Consider the following 18574-nt stretch of genomic DNA (forward strand, 5'->3'; position numbering starts at 1 on the left):
TTTTTCGTCGGCCGGATGTTTTTCTTTTCCTTGTCATCTTCTGCACGTCCCAACCATCGACTTCCCTCCCCTCCACACTGGTCCACTCCTCCACCCGCCCCACCTTCACCCACACTGTTACATTTCTCCACCCACCCACCCCCCTCCTCCACACTCCTCTAGTCCACCACCACTCCACTACTGCATCATCGCCAGCATACCAACCAGACACACCTCAAGCCTCGGGTTCTTACGCTGCATCCCACCACCACCACCTCCACCTCCACCACCACCAGCTATATTATACGAAGACTCCTCCACCTCACAAACTGCCTTCCTACCTTTCTTCTTCTCTTCCATCTAGATCTTCCTTCCTTTCCTCTTCTCTTATTCAGATTCGTATTTTCCTACTGTTCACTTTTCTTCTCCTTTCTCCACTTCACATTTTCCTTCTATTCCTCCTTCCTCTCCTATCTCCACTTTTTATTATAATGCTGTCCTTCCTTCCTTCTTCTCCTTTCTTCTCTTCTTATCCTGAATTCCTTTCTTCCTGCCTCCTTGCTTCCTTTTTTGTTTGTTTCTTTCCTTCCTTCCTCACATTCCACCTCATTCCAATATCAAGTGGAGCAGTAGATGGAGTATAGGCCGCCTCTTCCCTCTCCCTCTCTCTCTCTCCACCTTTACCATTCCTTTCCACTTCCCTCCCTTCCTCCTTCCATCACCCCCAGCCCCCACGAGTCAACAGCCACCCAGTCAAGTCAATCCTGCCCCACAACATGAAGTAATACGAGAAACGCTCTAAAACATACGCCATTTACAGTTAGGGGCCGGTGTTGATTCCCTCCAGTCTTCGTTCGTTCCCTGCTCCATCGTACGTAAGGTGGTCGATCATTTTGGGGCAGCTGGACCAATATTTCAGGCCCGTCCGCGGCGCCTCAACGTGCTCATTACCCGGCCCGTGATATCTGTTTACCGACACCTTCCGACGGCCGCGGCCAGCAATCACCCGCCACGCCACGCCCATGCACGTCCCCACGCCTCGCCAAGGGCACATCAGCGGCACACGCACCCCACTCACCCACACCCACACCTACGCCTTCGCCACGCCAAGCCAAGGGCACACCAGAGACACACACCACCCGCCCACGCCTCCACGCCTCACTCTCCATCATGATCAAAGTTATTTTCGCTCACTAAACCTTTTTTTAACGTAACGAAATCTAACCTAACCTTACCTAACCTAACCTAACCATACCCAGCCCAACCAAACCTAACCTAACCTAACCTAACCTAACCTAACCTAACCTAACCTAACCTAACCTAACCTAACCTAACCTAACCTAACCTAACCTAACCTAACCTAACCTAACCTTACCTTACCTTACCTTACCTTACCTTACCTTACCTTACCTAACCTAACCTAACCTAACCATACCCAGCCCAACCAAACTTAACCTAACCTAACCTAACCTAACCTAACCTAACCTAACCTAATCTAACCTTACCTTACCTTACCTTACCTAACCTAACCAGACCCAGCCCAACCAAACTTAACCTAACCTAACCTAACCTAACCTAACCTTACCTAACCTAACCAGACCCAACCCAACCTAACTTAACCTAACCTAACCCCCAAGTCTCGCTCTCAATCACGATCCAAATAACCTAACCTAACCTAACCTAACCTAACCTAACCTTACCTTACCTTACCTTACCTTACCTAACCTAACCTAACCTAACCTAACCAGACCCAACCCAACGTAACCTAACCTAACCTAACCTTACCTTACCTTACCTAACCTAACCTACCCAACCCACCTAACCTCCGTCTTGCTCTCCATCATGATCCAAGTTATTCTCCTTCGGCAAACCTTGAAGAATCGGCAAAATTGAGCAACTCGGTTAAAAGAAAAATGACAAACAAAAGGTGGTGTGTTGTTGCTCTTGTTCTGGAAGCCTTAATGACTGAGCTACACCAAGAAATAAAAGAACAAGAAAACAAACAAAGGTGGTGTGTTGTTGCTCTTGTTCTGGAAACCTTAATGACTGAGCTACACCAAGAAATAAAAGAACAAGAAAACAAAGGTGGTGTGTTGTTGCTCTTGTTCTGGAAACCTTAATGACTGAGCTACACCAAGAAATAAAAGAACAAGAAAACAAACAAAGGTGGCGTGTTGTTGCTCTTGTTCTGGAAACCTTAATGACTGAGCTACATCGAGAAATAAAAGAACAAGAAAACAAACAAAGGTGGTGTGTTGTTCATGAATTGCTAAGCTTATAACGACTGGACTGAATTAAAAAACGTAAACAAGAAAATTAACGAGACAATATATATGTTCTCGTCCGATAAACTTTGCTAACTGATCGAGTCTAAATCAACATAGACAGGTGGCGTGTAGTTCTTGAATTGTAAAGTTTATTCATTGAGCTAAATTAAGAAACGAAAACATAAGAAGATAAACGCGATAATAAATATGTTCTCGTTCAATAAACTTTGCTAACTGATCAGATCTATATTTAGGAAAAGCAAAAAAACTAAAACAAAGGTCATAGGTTTTTGTAGTTCAGTAAACCTAGAATGCTAAGCTAAATTTAAGTACGCGTAAAAAGAAGAAGAAGAAGAACAACAACAACAACAACAACAACAACAACAACAACAACAAACAGAAGAAGCAGAAGCAGAAGAAGAAGAACAACAACAACAACAACAAACAAACAAACAAACAAAAAATAAAGGTCATATGTTCTTGTAGTTCAGTAAACCTAGAATTATGAGCTAAAATCAAGCAGGCGTAACAACACCACCAACAACAGAATTTATTATCTAGTACACCTTGATGAGGAGCTAAATTCGGGGGCACAGGTAACGAGTGGCGGTCTGCTTATTTACCTAACCTTGGCCGAGTTCAATTAGGGATCGTGGGAATAAAAAACAAACACACACAAAAAAAAAAGCAATATCGAGGTGTTCTGATTATTACACATTGCAGACTGAGCTGAATCCATTAATAAGGAATAACAAATAAAGGATAAAACTAACTCTTGATGCTGGCTGGGCTAAATTAGGAACACAGGTAATTAGGGAGCGTGGGAACAAAAAAAGTAAAAAATAAGGTGTCCTGATTATTAAACCTTACACACCGAGTTGAATCATTAATAAGGAATAACAAATAAAGGATAAAACTAACTCGACGCTGGCTGGGCTAAATTAGGAACACAGGTAATTAGGGAGCGTGGGAACAAAAAACAAAGGCAAAAATAAGGTGTTCTGATTATTAAATCTTGCACACCGAGCTGAATCATTAATATGGAATAACAAACAAAGGAGAAAACTAACTCTTGATGCTGGCTGGGCTAAATTAGGAACACAGGTAACACAGGTAAGGAGGAAAAAGAAGACGAAGGTGACACGTTCTTGCTCTATAAACCTTCGCGGCACACCTGATTGAAGGGGACAGGTGAGAGGATGAAAAAAACAATGGTACGTTCTCTTTCCTCAGTGCGCCTTGATGAGTGAGCTAAATGAAGAAACACGATTACGAAAACAAACAAAGGGGATGATTATGTTGTTGTAGCTTTGATGAATTAGTTAAATGAGGAAACAAGGGTAAGAAGAACAAACAAACGAAGGGGATGATTGTTTTTGTAGATCTTCCTTCTGAACTCATTTTTTTATATAGGGGCAGTGTTTATTTATTTATTTTTTTTTTTTTTGCCCTCACGAAATTGACCTCCCTTCTGAACTCATTTTTTTTATATAGGGGCAGTGTTTAGCGTTTTTTCTCATTATTATTATTTTTTTCCCTTCACGAACCTCCCTTTTTTTTTTATAGGGGCAGTGTTTAGCGTTTTTTCTCATTATTATTATTTTTTTCCCCTCACGAACCTCCCTTTTTTTTTTATAGGGGCAGTGTTTAGCGTTTTTTCTCATTATTATTATTTTTTTCCCCTCACGAACCTCCCTTTTTTTTTATAGGGGCAGTGTTTAGCGTGGGGGTCTTATTATAACTTTTTTTTGCCCTTGAGGTGCTTCCTTTACTGTAAAAAAAATATATGATTGTTTTTTGCAGTATGATAAATTAGCTAAAGGAGTAAACACAGGTAGGAAAGCAAACAAACAAAGGTGATATTTACGTTCGAACTCGATAACCTTGGTAAATGAGAGCAAAGATTAAGAAGCAAAGGTAAATATAAACAACGGTGTGTGTGTTCTTTTTCCACTAAACACTGATGACTCGAAACTAAATATAGGACCAGGTAAACAAAGGTAAGTCTTATGCAGTAAACCTTGATCAACCTGGGCATAATTAAGGAACACAGGTATATCATAAAACAGGTGTGCTCTTACTCATTAAACCAATCAATCTTGCCCTAAATCTCAGACCACAAACCACTTTTATTTTTTCTTATTTTGTGGAGAAGGAGAGTATGGGGGAGAGAGAGGGAGTGGGGAGGGTGGAGAGGGGAGAGACTGTGAGGATGGTGAGGGAGGAGGAGATGGTGAAAGCGAGGAGAGAGGGTGAAGGGATGACATTATAGGTGAGGAGGGTAAGGGAATAGAGTGATGGGGGGATGAGGAAGAGTGGGTGGGGGAGGATGGGGGGAAGGCTGGTGTGGAGGGAGGGTGAGGGGATGGTATTACAGGTGAGGGGGGAATGTAGGCAGGGTGACAGGGGTGGTGGAAGGAGAGGGAGTGGGAAGGATGAAGGGGAAGGATGGGGGGAAGGGGGCACTGAGCTATATCAATGAACAGAGACAATAATAAAACAAAAGGTGATGTTATTCAAAACCAAACCTTGAGTCCATTAAATTAAGGACCTTGGACTAAAAACAAAACAACTACATAAAACAAAAGCCGGTGTGTTCTAGTTCACCAAACCTTGACGGCGGAGCTCGATTAAGAAACACAGGGGAGAGAAAACAAACAAAACAGAGAAAAAAACAACAGGTGACGTGGGGATCTTGTGCAACGGGAAGACATTGATACGAGGGCGGAAATGCAAACTGAGACTCTTGGGCCAAACGAACAATTACTGAACCCGGAAGAAACTTGAGAAATGAATGGAGTTAGTGAATAAGGAAGAGATCACGAATACTGTAGTGAACGAGAAATGAACACTATAATAGAACCCGGAAGATATGTGAATGCAGTTAAAGAAGGAAAGGAATAGAGTTAGATAAGAAAATAAAAGGAGTTAATAGAGAAATGAATGGAGTAAGTAAATAGGGAAGAGATCATGAAAATACTATAGTGAACGAGAAACTAATACTATAACCCGGAAGATATATGAATGCAGTTGGTAAGGAAAGGCGCTCTTGAATATTCTGCACTGAACGAGAGGGGGACGTGAATGTAAAGTAGAACGAATATTAGATTACTGGACAAAAGAGAAGGTAGAAGGAGGAGGAGGAGGATGAAGAAGAGGAGGAAGAGGAGGAGGAAGAACAGGGGAAGCAAAGGGCAGAACAAATAGGATTAGGACTCGACCAAACGTAAACTAAAGGAAGAAAACGTAGAATATATAACGAAAGAAGAGGAGGAGGAGGAGGAGGAGGAGGGATTCAGAGGACGACCTTGACTGTAGACGAAGAAAATAGAACAGGTGGACTTTCAGGTGAGGCAAGAGGGAGTTAGGAGGGTGGGAGGGAGAAGGCAGGGAGAGAAGGGGAGGCTTGGAGTGTGTTGTGGAGTGAGGGAGGGGGCGGGGTGTGTGTTAGGGGGGTAGGGTGTGGTGCAGGAGGTGGTGCGCGCGAACGGACTCACAACGGCAGGTAATCAGACACTTGTAGGCGGCAGGTGAGGTCCGCCGATGGTCAGCACACCTTTTCCTTCTCTTTCTTGATTCCTTTTTATTCCTCCACTCCTCCCCATTCCTGTCTTTACTCTGTTCTCTTTTCTTTCTCCTGTCTTCTTCTTTTCCTTTCCCTTCCTTTTTCTTTTTCCCTTCCCTTCCTTTTTCTTTTTCCCTTCCTCTTTCTTTTATTAACATTATTATTATTAGCAGTAGTAGTAGTAGTTCTTGTTGTTGTTGATGCTGGTGGTATTGTTGTTAATGCTGTCTCTCTTCAATCACCGACACACACCACCACCATCACCATAGACACCATCAACACCACCACCACCACCACCTTAGACACCATCAACACTACCACCACCACTAAAACACCATTCTTTTCCCCCTTTATCACTCACCACCATCAGCAACAACAACAACCCCCCCCCCCCCCTTCCTTTTTCCACCAGTCTATCCACCTTCACCATCACCACCACCACATCCACCGATCCCCCTCCTTCCCCTCCACAATCACTATGCCCCTCCTCCACCCCCCCAATCGTGACCCCCCCCCCCCCTCAGACCAATCAACCCCCCACAATCATTTCTTCTCCCTCACGAACCGCCACTATCATCAATACCGCCACGGGGCACCACCACCACCATCACCACCGCCGCCGCCGCAACACCGTTTCAACCACAAGAGAATCGAGTCCGCCAAAACAACCGCGGTAAAATGTTGTGCAAACCGACCCGACAAGAAAAAAAAGGAAAAACAAGCGAGAAGGAAAAGAAAGACGCGCGGGAAAAATGAGTAAGATAAAAAAAGTGAAATAAAAACAGGAAATAAAGAAAAACTAATCGATTTAACTGAGAGGAAAATATAAGAAACTGAAAAAAAAACATTGAAAAAACACAAAAAAGTGAACTTGCAAGATACGAAAAAAATAAATGGACTGAATACATATGAAAATAACACACACACACACACACACACACACACACACACACACACACACAGAGTCAGGTGTTCGTCGCAGGTCATTGGTGAAGCTCATGAGAGAGAGAGAGAGAGAGAGAGAGAGAAAGGAGATGGAGGAGAAGTGGATGACGAGGGACGTATGGGAAGGAGAGACCGCTGGAGGCAAAAAGTAGAGGGACAAGAAGGGAGAAGGAAGGAGGGAAGAGGAGATTTTGATGGAACAAGGAAGAGAGAAGATGGAAGGAGGAGGGAGATGGAGCGAGGAGGGAGGTGGCTAGATGAGGAACGTGAGTGAACGAGGGAGGTGGAGGAAGGATAATGTGGAGGAGGAGGAGGTGGAGGTGGAGGTGGAGAGTAAGATAAGAGAAGAGAGGAGAAAAAGAAATAAGGTAAGGGAAAGGAGAAAGGGAGGATAGCGTGGATGAGGGAGGTGGAGGGACGAAGAGAGGAGAGAGGAGGGAGGTGGAGGGAAGAAGAGAGGAGGGAAGAGGGAGGTGGAGGTAAATGAGCCAAGAAGAGGGTCGCTGGGCTTCTCTTCTACATATGGAGGAGGCAGAGGGTCACCTTCCTCCTCCTCCTCCTCCTCCTCCTCTGCCTTCGCCTCCCTTCCCTCCGTCCAATCTTATTTCAAGGTCACCAGGGGCCTTTTTAGATTTCCCTTCCATTACACACACACACACACACACACACACACACACACACACACACACACACACACACACACACACACACACACACACACAGCTTGTTGCCCTTAGAAAATACATAGAGATAAATACAGTTTGCTGACCCCGACACACACACACACACACACACACACACACACACACACACACACACACACACACACACACACACACAAAGAAACAAACAAACGCACAAACACACACACAGGCCCTCACTCTCTCCCCTTCTTCCCTGACCTTCAAACCTTCCACACACAAACAAAATAAATAAATAAAAATAAAATAAAACAGGCAGTCTAAACATGTCCCAACACGACCGCGCACTCCAAGGCGATGAAAATAATAAATAAACTCCCAAACACTTACAGGTATTAACGGGTCCTGTCGTAATCTCTCTCTCTCTCTCTCTCTCTCTCGGGGATGGAGAAAACTAAATCCCGGAGCATTAAAAGGGGAATGGTTTTAGCTAATGGTAGAGAGGAGGAGGAGGAGGAGGAGGAGGAGGAGGAGGAGGAGGAGGAGAGGAGGAAAATAAATTAACCGAACAAACCTCAACCCTATTACCACAAAACCCAAACAACAACAACAACAGCAATAACAACACACTCCCTCTCTCTCTCTCTCTCTCTCCCTTCCCCTCCTCCCTTCCTCCACCCCTTCACACTTTCCTCCCTTCCCTACCTTCCCCTCTTTTTCGCTTCCTTTTCCCCTCTATTCCCTCCCCCTGACCCTTTCCCCCTTTCCATTTCCCTCCATTCCTCCCTCATTATCTCCCCCTTCTTTCCCTGTACCCCCTCTTCACCCCTTCATAATTCCTTCCTTCCTTCCCTTCACTCCCCTTCCCCATGATATATTCCCTCCCTTCCTCCCTCCCTCGCTTCATATACCCCCCCTTTCTTCCCCTGTAATCTCCTCCCTTCAACCCATGGCATTTTCCTTCCTTCCCTACCTTCCCCTAACACTTTCCTTTCTCCCTCTTCCTCCCCCTCCATCAGTCGTCCCCCCCTCCCCCCCAGGCACCCTTGACCCTGAGTAAGTTACGCCCAGGGGAAGGAGGCGCTCTGAAAGGGAAGGCCGTAGCGAGTTTTAATGAGTTCGGTGGTCGTGGCGGCGGGAGGGAAGGGAGAGAAAAGGGGAAGGAAAAATGGAGACACGCCTGGCCTATGGTGTGACTACGGATGGGACGAGAGGAGGAGGAGGAGGAGGAGGAGGAGGAGGAGGAGGACAGGATTGACGATTATAGAGGAGGACAGGATTGAAGATTATACAGAAAGAAAAAAAAACAAAGAAATAACAGTAAATAAGAAACGTTTAATATATGGAATGATGCTGGAAGTAGTAGTAGTAGTAGTAGTAGTAGTAGTAGTAGTAGTAGTAGTAGTAGTAGTAGTAGTAGTAGTAGTAGTAGTAGTAGTAGTAGTAGTAGTAATAGTAGTAGTAGTAGTAGTTGTTGTGGAAAGGGAGAAAGGAGGGAGGAGGAGAGAGAGAGAGAAGAGAGAGAGAGAGAGAGAGAGAGAGAAGGAAGAGAAAGAAGGAAGAAGGAGAGGAGAGAGAGGGAAGAAAGGAGAGAAGTAAGGAAGAACGAAGAGAGGTAGGGAGGGAAGGGAGGAAGAAAGAAGATGTAGTAATAGTAGTAGTAGTAATAGTAGTAGTAGTAGTAGTAGTAGTAAGACGAACCAGACAACACAAATACCAACAACAAAGACCTTCACTAATACAAAAAGAAAGGTATAATGAATGAAAGAAGTACAACAGTGCTAAATATCAACAAATACTACAAGCTCTACGCAATGATACAGACAGACAGACACAAACAGGAAGCAGTCACTCACAAGCCCTAATCTCTTATCTGGCCACTTGCCTGAATTTTATCTGCATGGGAGAGCGATACCACTTATATCCCCTCTTCCTCTTCCTCCACCATTATCATTATCACTATCATCTTCATCTTCATCTTCCTTTCCTTTATGCTCCTCATTCTCTCCCTCCTTTCTTTCCTTTCTTCCTCCTACCACTTATATTTTCTCTTCCTCTTCCTCCATCATCACCATCATCACTATCATCTTCTTCCTCCTTTCCTTCATACTCCTCATTTTCTCCCTCCTTTCCTTCCTTGTTTCCTCCTACCACTTATATTTCCTCTTCCTCTTCCTCCACCATCATCACTATCATCTTCATCTTCCTTTCCTTCATACTCCTCATTTTTTTCCTCCTTTCTTCATCTTTTTCTTCTTTGTGTATCTTTTCCTCCTTCTTCTACTCGTGTTTCTTTACGTATATATTTCTCCTGCCTGTTTTGCTTTCTCCTCCTCCTCCACCACCTCCACTGCTTTCTCCTCCTCCTCCACCACCTCCACATCTCTTTTCCTATCTTGCACAGGTCATATCGTGCGTATACCTGATAACAGACACAGATAACCGAAGTAACAATGGCAATCTACAAAACTTTAAAGTCATAGAGTAGACAGTGCACCGAGTAGAGAGACGAAATTCGAGACAAAGGTAGAGGACGTTAGGAAAGGCCTTTGTAGTTAGTGATGGCTGAAGATGATTGAGTTAGGTGTGTGGATAGGAATGTAAGGTGTAATTTGAGTCTTGTCGTAGCAGAATGGAGTGTACTAACTTCAGACAAAGGTAGAGGACGTTGGGAAAGGCCTTAGTGTTGCAATGGACTATAGTAATGACTGAAGATGAGGTAGATATATGGATAGGATTGTAAGGTGTAACTTGAGCCTTAGCTGGAGCAAGATGGCGTACACTAACATCACAGAGAGGTTGAGTACATTGGGAAAGGCCTTTGTGTTGTAGTGAACTATAGGAACGACTGAAGATGAGGTAGATATATGGATAGGATTGAAAGGTGTAATTTGAGCCCTAACAGTAGCAGAATGAAGTACACTAACAACACAGAGAGGTTGAGTACGTTGGGAAAGGTCTTTGAGTTGTGACTGAAGGTGATGGGATAGATTTATGGTTAGGGAGGCAAGGAGGGGTATAACTTGAGGGTAGATCGACCAGCCTCTTGCAGCCTCCTCCTGTCCTTTGTCTGTCCTTTGTTCCTTTCACACCAGCATCCCACACTTCTCTCTCTCTCTCTCTCTCTCTCTCTCTCTCTCTCTCTCTCGCCTACCTCTTTCCAAACCACTTTTCTTTCTCCTCCTCCTCCCCCTTCTTCTCTCCTTCTTCCCCTCTTCCCCTCCTCTTCCTCTCCCCACAGCACTCAGCACAAGAAGAAAGGGAAGACCAGAGGGGAAGGGAATGGGGGTGCCAGAGGGGGGCGGGGGAAGGGGGCGGCTCTCCCTACTCTTTCTCCCCAGGGGGTTAAAGTCTCCAGCTTTTTATCGCAGTCCTAGTCACTCTCCCTCCCCTGGGGTACGCCGGGGGGGAGGGGGAGGTGGAAGGAAGGGCCAGGGGAGGGGAGGGGAAGAGGGGGAGCATGGGGAGGAGGAGGAGGGAGAGGTTAAAAGGCAGGATTAGGTGATGGCGTTTGGGGATAATGATAATAATAATAATAATAATAATAATAATAATAATAATAATAATAATAATAATAATAATAATAATAATAATAATAGGATACAGTAAGCATTACATCCACAAGACTAGACAATAACAAATAACTTCATACAGAACAAACAAAGGAGAAAACAAAGAAAGAATTAAAGAAAGAAACGAAAGAAAGAAGGAAAAAAATAAAATAAACAGAAAATTCAATAAAATAAAAACACATGAAAAGAAAACAAAAGAAAAAGAGAAAGAAAAAAAAGGGGAACAATAAGATGCAAGCAAAGAAAAAAATAACACGAGCAAACAATCACGAGGAAGAGAAGGAAGAGGAAGAGGAGGATTAAGAAGAGGAGGAGGAGGAAGAGGAGGATTAAGAGGAGGAGGAGATCCCTTGTCCCGCCCACGCCCTGGATTGCAACCCTGAAAAAGAACTCAACTGTTTCCGGGTTCTGATGTCGCTTCGATCCGTCTGCCCGCGTGTGTGTGTGTGTGTGTGTGTGTGTGTGTGTGTGTTCATGTCTGTGCCTGTCTGCGTCTTTGTCTTGTCTGTCTGTCTGTCATATCTATTCATCTTTTCTTTGTCTCAATCACTGTCTGTTTTTAGTCTGTCTCTCCAAGTGTCTCTGTGTCTGTCTGTGTGCTTCCATGATCTCTCTCTCTCTCTCTCTCTCTCTCTCTCTCTCTCTCTCTCTCTCTCTGTATTTGTCTTTGTCCGCCTTTCTTTGTCTCACTCCAGGCTGAAGGCGACACATTTAGCATTCTCTGTTCTTTTCTTTGTTATCATCTCTCTGTGTGTCTGTATATCTGTATCTCGTGTGAAATATATGTGTATGCTCTCTCTCTCTCTCTCTCTCTCTCTCTCTCTCTCTCTCTCTCTCTCTCTCTCTCTCTCTCTCTCTCTCAAGCGTCGATGTGAGGGAACAAAATGAGGCGCACGGAGCGAGGGGAGAGAGGGAGAGAACGAGGGGAAAGGGTGGAGGAAAGGGGAGGAAGAGAGGGAGAAGGAGGGGAGGAAAGGGAGAGGGTGGGGGGACAAGGTGGCCGGAGGGGGACAAGGCAGCCGGAGGGGATGTCCTTGTGCTGGGGGAGGGGGGAGAGGGGGCAAGGGTTCCTCTCAAAAGTCCCCTCACTCACTCCTGCCCCCCTCCTCTCTCTCTCTCTCTCTCTCTCTCTCTCTCTCTCTCTCTCTCTCTCTTTGCACTGACTAATTTTCTTGGAACGGACTAACTCTCTCTCACTCCCCCCTTCTCTCTCTCTCTCTCTCTCTCTCTCTCTCTCTCTCTCTCTCTCTCTCTGATTCTCTCTTCTGCCTGTAAGTTTATTTTGTGGCACACACACACACACACACACACACACACACACACACCAAAGAAACCGTGGCATTTAAAGTTTACTGAGAGAGAGAGAGAGAGAGAGAGAGAGAGAGAGAGAGAGAGAGAGAGAGAGAGAATTATGACTCATTTCTACCTCACCCACTTGCATCACTCTCTTCTTTTTTTATCCTCTCTCTCTCTCTCTCTCTCTCTCTCTCTCTCTCTCTCTCTCTCTCTCCTATTCATGTCATTTTTTTCCTTCGTTTTCCTTACCAGTTTCCAAAGATGTCGGATGATGACGTAACTGTGGTTCTAAATGCCATTCCTAATTATCATAAGACTCGAAAAGGTATAAAAACAGGAGGAGGAGGAGGAAGAGGAGGAGGAGGAGGAAAATGGACGAGTGAGAGGAAGGAAAAGGGGAGGAAAGAAGATATCAACTCGTCCACTTTCTCTCCATGTCGAGGGATGTTTTGCTGAGTGGAGTAAAGTCAGTCAGTCAGTCAGTCAGTCAGTCAGTCAGTCAGTCAGTCAGTCAGTCAGTCAGTCAGTCAGTCAGTCAGTCAGTTAGTTAGTTAGTTAGTTAGTTAGTCAATCAGTCAGTCAGTCAGTCAGTCAGTCAGTCAGTCAGTCAGTCAGTTGCAAAGAGCTTGGAGGAGGAAGAAGAGGAGGAGAAGGAGGAAGAGGAAAAACTGGGAAAGGTAGAGGGGGAAGAGGAGAAGGAAAATTGATTGAAAAGGGGGAACAAAAGGAGGCGGAAAAAATATCTGGTGACAACGTTGAAGGAAAAAAAGGGAGAAGAGAAACGAACTAAAAAAAATAAATAAATAAAGGAAGTGGATGAAGGAGAAAAGCGATAAGAGACGATAAAGGAAGAAGAGAAGGAGGAAAAATAAGAGCTGGGAACGGTACAAAAAAAAAAAGATAACAAAGGAAACTAGAATCGATTAAAAAAGAAAAAAAAGAAAACATTGACAGCGAAGAGGAAGATAGAATGGAAGAAACAAGGAACAAAAAATAAAAAAAATAAAACTGATCAAGGAAAAGGAAAGAGGAAATAGACGAGGAGGAGGAGGAGGAGGAGGAACCAACATAAAAAAAAAAAAACATCAAGTACACAAAAGAAGAAAGAAAGAAAGAAAAAACAAAGACAAAAATAAATAGGAAGAGGTAAAGAAAGAGGAAAAAAGAGGAGGAGGAGGAGGAGGAGGAAGAAAAGGAGGAACAGGCATAAGGAAACAAAATAAATGAAGAGGAAAAAAAAAATCGTGGAGAAAGAAAGAAGGACACTGGAAAAGGCAGAGAAAGAGAGAGAGAGAGAGAGAGAGAGAGAGAAGGAGAGAGGAGTGAGGGGAGGAAAGGAGGGGAAGGAAGGAAGGTGAAGGGCGCGACACCTTTCCCCTCACGTTCCAAAGAGGGCGAGGGAAGGAGGGAGGGAGAAGGGGAGGAGGGGAAGGAAGGGGGGAGGGTCGTGCTGTTCTGGAGATTCACTAAACGACTTGATTGCGTCCCCTCTGAGCCCTCAGTCCCCCCTCCCCCCTTCACTTACCTGTCCCCTCCTACACACACACACACACACACACACACACACACACACACACACACACACACACACACACACACACACACACACACACACACACACACACACACACATATACTTTTCCAAATTTAAAAGAGAAAACATCAGAAAAAGGCGATAAAAAGTGAGGTAAGAAAAGGTAAATAGGAAGTTAATTAATAGCCTTTGTCTTACACACACACACACACACACACACACACACACACACACACACACACACACACACACACACACACACACACACACACTATCCCATTTTTCAGAGGTGCAGAGAACAAAAAACAACGAAAAAAAATGTTATATAGGTCAGTGAAATCAATATCAGTCAATAGTCTCACCTCATCAATAATCCGCCTCTTACTGACTTCATTTTAATTCTATCTGTTGTTTCCTACACACTCCCTTCACCCATTTACCGAGCGAGAGAAACAACAACAACAACAAAGCGAAAACAAGAATACTAAGACTTATTTTTCCTCCTTCTCTTCTTCCTTTATCGCCTCTTATCGCTTTTCTCCTTCATCCACTTCCTTTATCTTTTTTTTTAGTTCGTTTCTCTTCTCCCTTTTTTTCCTTCAACGTTGTCACCAGATATTTTTTCCGCCTCCTTTTGTTCCCCCTTTTCAATCAAATTTCCTTCTCCTCTTGCCCCTCTACCTTTCCCAGTTTTTCCTCTTCCTCCTTCTCCTCCTCTTCTACTTTTCTGACCATCTCTGGCACCTCGTATATTTTTTTCATACTATAAAGGATCAGCAGTGAAATAATAACAACAACAATAATAATGATAATAATAATAATAATAATAATAAATCTAATACACTTACCAACTGAGGCATGACATATTCCGTGCCGTTGACAGCCCGTCGGAGAAAGAGAAAGAGAAGAGAGAAAAGGAGAGGAGGAAAGGAAGGAGAGAAAGGAAGTGGAGATACGTCAGCATCCTCCCTCTTCATCTCCACTCACCTGTCGAGAGAGAGAAGATATAATTAAAGGTAAACGCCGTACGAGAATAATGATGATGATGATGATGTGGATGATGATGTGGATGATGATGATGGTGATGATGATAGTGAAAAAGAAAAAGAAGAAGAAGAAGAAGAAGAAGAAGAAGAAGAAAAAGAAGAAGAAAAAGAAAAAAATAATAAAATGAAGAAAAAGAGAATAAAGTAGTAAATTAGTAAGCTTGCGAGAGAGAGAGAGAGAGAGAGAGAGAGAGAGAGAGAGAGAGAGAGAGAGAGAGAGAGAGAGAGAGAGTTTTCCACAATAATACAAACAATAAGTTGGACCTAATTATTGGACCGGAACTGAAACAAATAAAACAAAAAAAATAATGGCAATAACAATGACCAGGGAAAGTCTATATTAGTCTCTCTCTCTCTCTCTCTCTCTCTCTCTCTCTCTCTCTCTCTCTCTCTCTCTCTCTCTCTCTCTCTCTCTCTCTCTCTCTCTCTCTCTCTCTCTCTCTCTCTCTCTCTCTCTCTCCTTCACGATTCTCCATAGGTCTTTTATTTCGCTGGTTCTTTCTCCTTCCTCCTCCTATTCAGCCTCCTCCTCCTCCTCCTCCTCCTCCTCCTCCTCCTCCTCCTCCTTCTATCGGTCACTCAATAACTAGCTTTGCCAAGAATCCGAAGAAACTTTCCTCCTCTCCCTCCATCTTCTTTCCTTCCCTCCCTCCATTATCTTCTTTCATATCCTTCCCTTCCCCCTCTTCCTCTCCATCCACTATACGCATCACCATAACAAGAGCAAACACGCCACTACTCTTCGTCTTCCTCCTCCTCCTCTTCTTCTTCCTCCTCCTCCTCCTCCTCCTCCTCCTAACTAGACAGGGTCACGTTGTTGTTCAGGCAGCTTTCCTTTAAATTTGTTTAGTCTTAAGCGTGTGTGTGTGTGTGTGTGTGTGTGTGTGTGTAAGTTAGTGTGCATATGTTTCTATCTCAATTCCTGAGACACACACACACACACACACACACACACACACACACACACACACACACACACGCTTAACATTAACGACCTCATTAACTAATCTCGAAAACCACCAACAACTTAATGAGCTCTTGGTATTATCACGCTCTCTCCTTGACGAGCACTCAACACCTAAGCCTCATAATAATAATAATAATAATAATAATAATAATAATAATAATAATAATAATAATAATAATAATAATAAAAACTGGATCTTCATTAAACTGTAATTAACACTTCCACTTTGTAAATTAGTAAGGCTTCATTAGCACCGCCCTTTCGAGAGGAGGAGGAGGAGGAGGAGGAGGAGAAGGGAAGAGGTAGAGGTAGAGGAGGAGGAAGCGAGAGCGTAGCATGTCGAGGAGGGAGAGGAGGTAGAAAAGTAGATGGAGGAGGAGGACGAGGAGGAGAAAGAGGAGATGAGGGGAAAAAAAATGAAAAAGGGGAGATGGTGAAAAAAAGTTGGAGGAGGAGGAGAAAGAGGAGCTGAAGTAGGAGAAAGAGGAGGAGGAGGAGGAGGAGGAGGAGGAGGAGAAGGAAGAAGAGGAGGAAGAGGAGGCTGTATTTCCTGGCACAGTACCGCCGATGGACATATGCCAGTTGAAGAGGACGAAGAGGAGGAGGAAGAGGAAGAGGAGGAGGAGGAGGAGGATAGGGCAGAGGGAAGAGGATGGTGAACAGAAAACAATGTGGAAGAAAATATGAGAATTGTGTGCAGAGGAAGGAAGAAAAAGGATGAAGAAGGGAAGAAAAGATGGATTGGGGAATAGGGAAGAAGAGGAGGAGGAAGAAGGGAAGGAAGAGGAGGAAGATGGGAAGGAAGAGGAGGAGGAAGAAGGGAAGGAAGAGGAGGAAGATGGGAACGAAGAGGAGGAAGAAGAAGGGAAGGAAGAGGAGGAAGAAGGGAAGGAAGAAGGGAAGGAAGGAAAATAAGGTAAAAGGGATTAGCTAAGAATGTAAAGGGAGGGAAAGAGAGACGAGAATAGATAAGTTAACCATCAAAGCCAAAAAAAGAAAACAAACAAAAAGAAAAGTGAATAAAAGAAAGAAAAATGCAAGGGCGAGGAAACGAAAAGAGGGTCAAAGAGAAACAAAAACAAAAACAAAAACAAAAAATAAAGATAAAAGAAAACAAATCAAGAAAATCAACGAAGCCAAACAAGACAAGGTAAGAAAAAGCAATAAAGAAAGAAAGGAAAAGCCGAAAAGAAACATCACGATCGAGAAAAGATAAGGAATGAAGGAAAAAGCGAAGATAAAACACACCTCGAGGGAGAATGGGAAGAGGAGGAGGAGGAGGAGGAGGAGGAAGAGGAGGAGGCGAGAAGGCGTGTGTCTGGGCGGCGTGGGAACCCGGAATTAAGAAGATCGAGGTAAAAGATACGGGTCACGATACGGCGATAGAAGGTTAGAGGAGGAGGAGGAGGAGGAGGAGGAGGAGGAGCCAGACATGAAGAGGAAGACTGGGATTAAGGATTACTGACAAATTACTTACTTAAGATCACTAACTTTGCCGGGAGGGGGGGGGGGAGGGGAGAGAAGGGGAGGGAAGGGAAGGGAAGGGAAGGGAAGGGGAGGGGAGGGGAGGGAAGGGAAGAGGAAAGGGAAAGTAGGGAAGGAAATTGAAGGGATCGAAGGGAAGGGAATTGAAGGGATCGGAGGGAAGGGAAGGAAAGGGGAGGGAAGGGAAGGGGAAGGGAAGGGAAGGGAAGGGAAGGGAAGAGGAAGGGGAGAGGAGGGAAGGAAATTGAAGGGATCGAAGGGAAGGAAATTGAAGGGATCGGAGGGGAGGAAAGGGGAGGGAGGGGAAGGGAAGGGGGGTTACTAATAGGATGGGGAGGAGGAGGACGCTGGAGAATGGGGTGATGAGAATGGCGGCTCCACTCCCCCACCCCTCCCTTTCCCAATCACCCTTACCTTATCTTTTCTTCCCATCACTTTCCCTTCTTATTCCTCACCCCCTCACCTCACCCTTCCACTAGTCACTCCCTATGCATCCCTTCCCTTCTCCCCCACTCCCCTAACATCACACCCCAGCTCCACCATACTTGGAACGGGAAAAACACCCATGAAAACCCCATTAATCATCTCTGTGGCCTTGGAAAATAGTCGTCATGGGAGCTCAAGACGTGACACCGTTAACAATAGGCCGAAAAACGAAAGAACGACTCACACTTAATATAAAACCAAAGAAAAAAAGACACGCTATTAAATATTAAACCCCAAAACAAAGGAGCATTCTTAATATCACAAGGAAGGGGACGAGATATATTGCACGGGAGGGGAGGAATATAAATAAAAAAAAAAAGACTCACACTTAATATAAAACCAAAGAAAAAAGACACGCTATTTATATTAAACCCCAAAACAACGGAACATTCTTAATATCACAAGGAAGGGGACGAAATATATTGCACGGGGGGAGGGGGGGGGGGGCATAAATCACAAGCCAGCCCGTGAGCTCATAAAACAAGAGGAAAAAAAGGAAATAAATAAAAAAACGAACAATATTACAAAGAGGAGGAGGAGGAGGAGGAGGAGGGTCAGAAACGATAGAGAGAGAGCAGAACGGATCCAGAATACTATTAGATGAGGGAGGAGGAGGAGGAGGAGGAGGAGGAGGAGGAGGATCATAAGTCAGCCGGTCGGGATGTTATAGAGAGTGACTTAGATCCGAGACTAATACAGGATACATAGGAAGGGCAGGAAAGAAGGAAGGAGGAAAGGAAGGAAGGAAAGAGAGGTGGAGGAAGGATGGAAGGAAGGAAGGAAAGAGGAGT

General features: G+C 44.3%; 1 long non-coding RNA gene across 1 annotated transcript; it reads left to right on the forward strand.

The window, feature by feature from the left end:
- The first annotated feature begins 2674 nt into the window (after positions 1-2674).
- LOC127004171 (uncharacterized) lies at positions 2675-3925 on the forward strand. Its single transcript, XR_007757673.1, has 2 exons — positions 2675-3053; positions 3351-3925. It is a non-coding gene; the product is annotated as an uncharacterized LOC127004171 (long non-coding RNA).
- Positions 3926-18574: the final 14649 nt, after the last annotated feature.

Source organism: Eriocheir sinensis, chromosome 27, assembly GCF_024679095.1.
Source record: "Eriocheir sinensis breed Jianghai 21 chromosome 27, ASM2467909v1, whole genome shotgun sequence".
Classification (NCBI taxonomy): Eukaryota; Metazoa; Arthropoda; class Malacostraca; order Decapoda; family Varunidae; genus Eriocheir; species Eriocheir sinensis.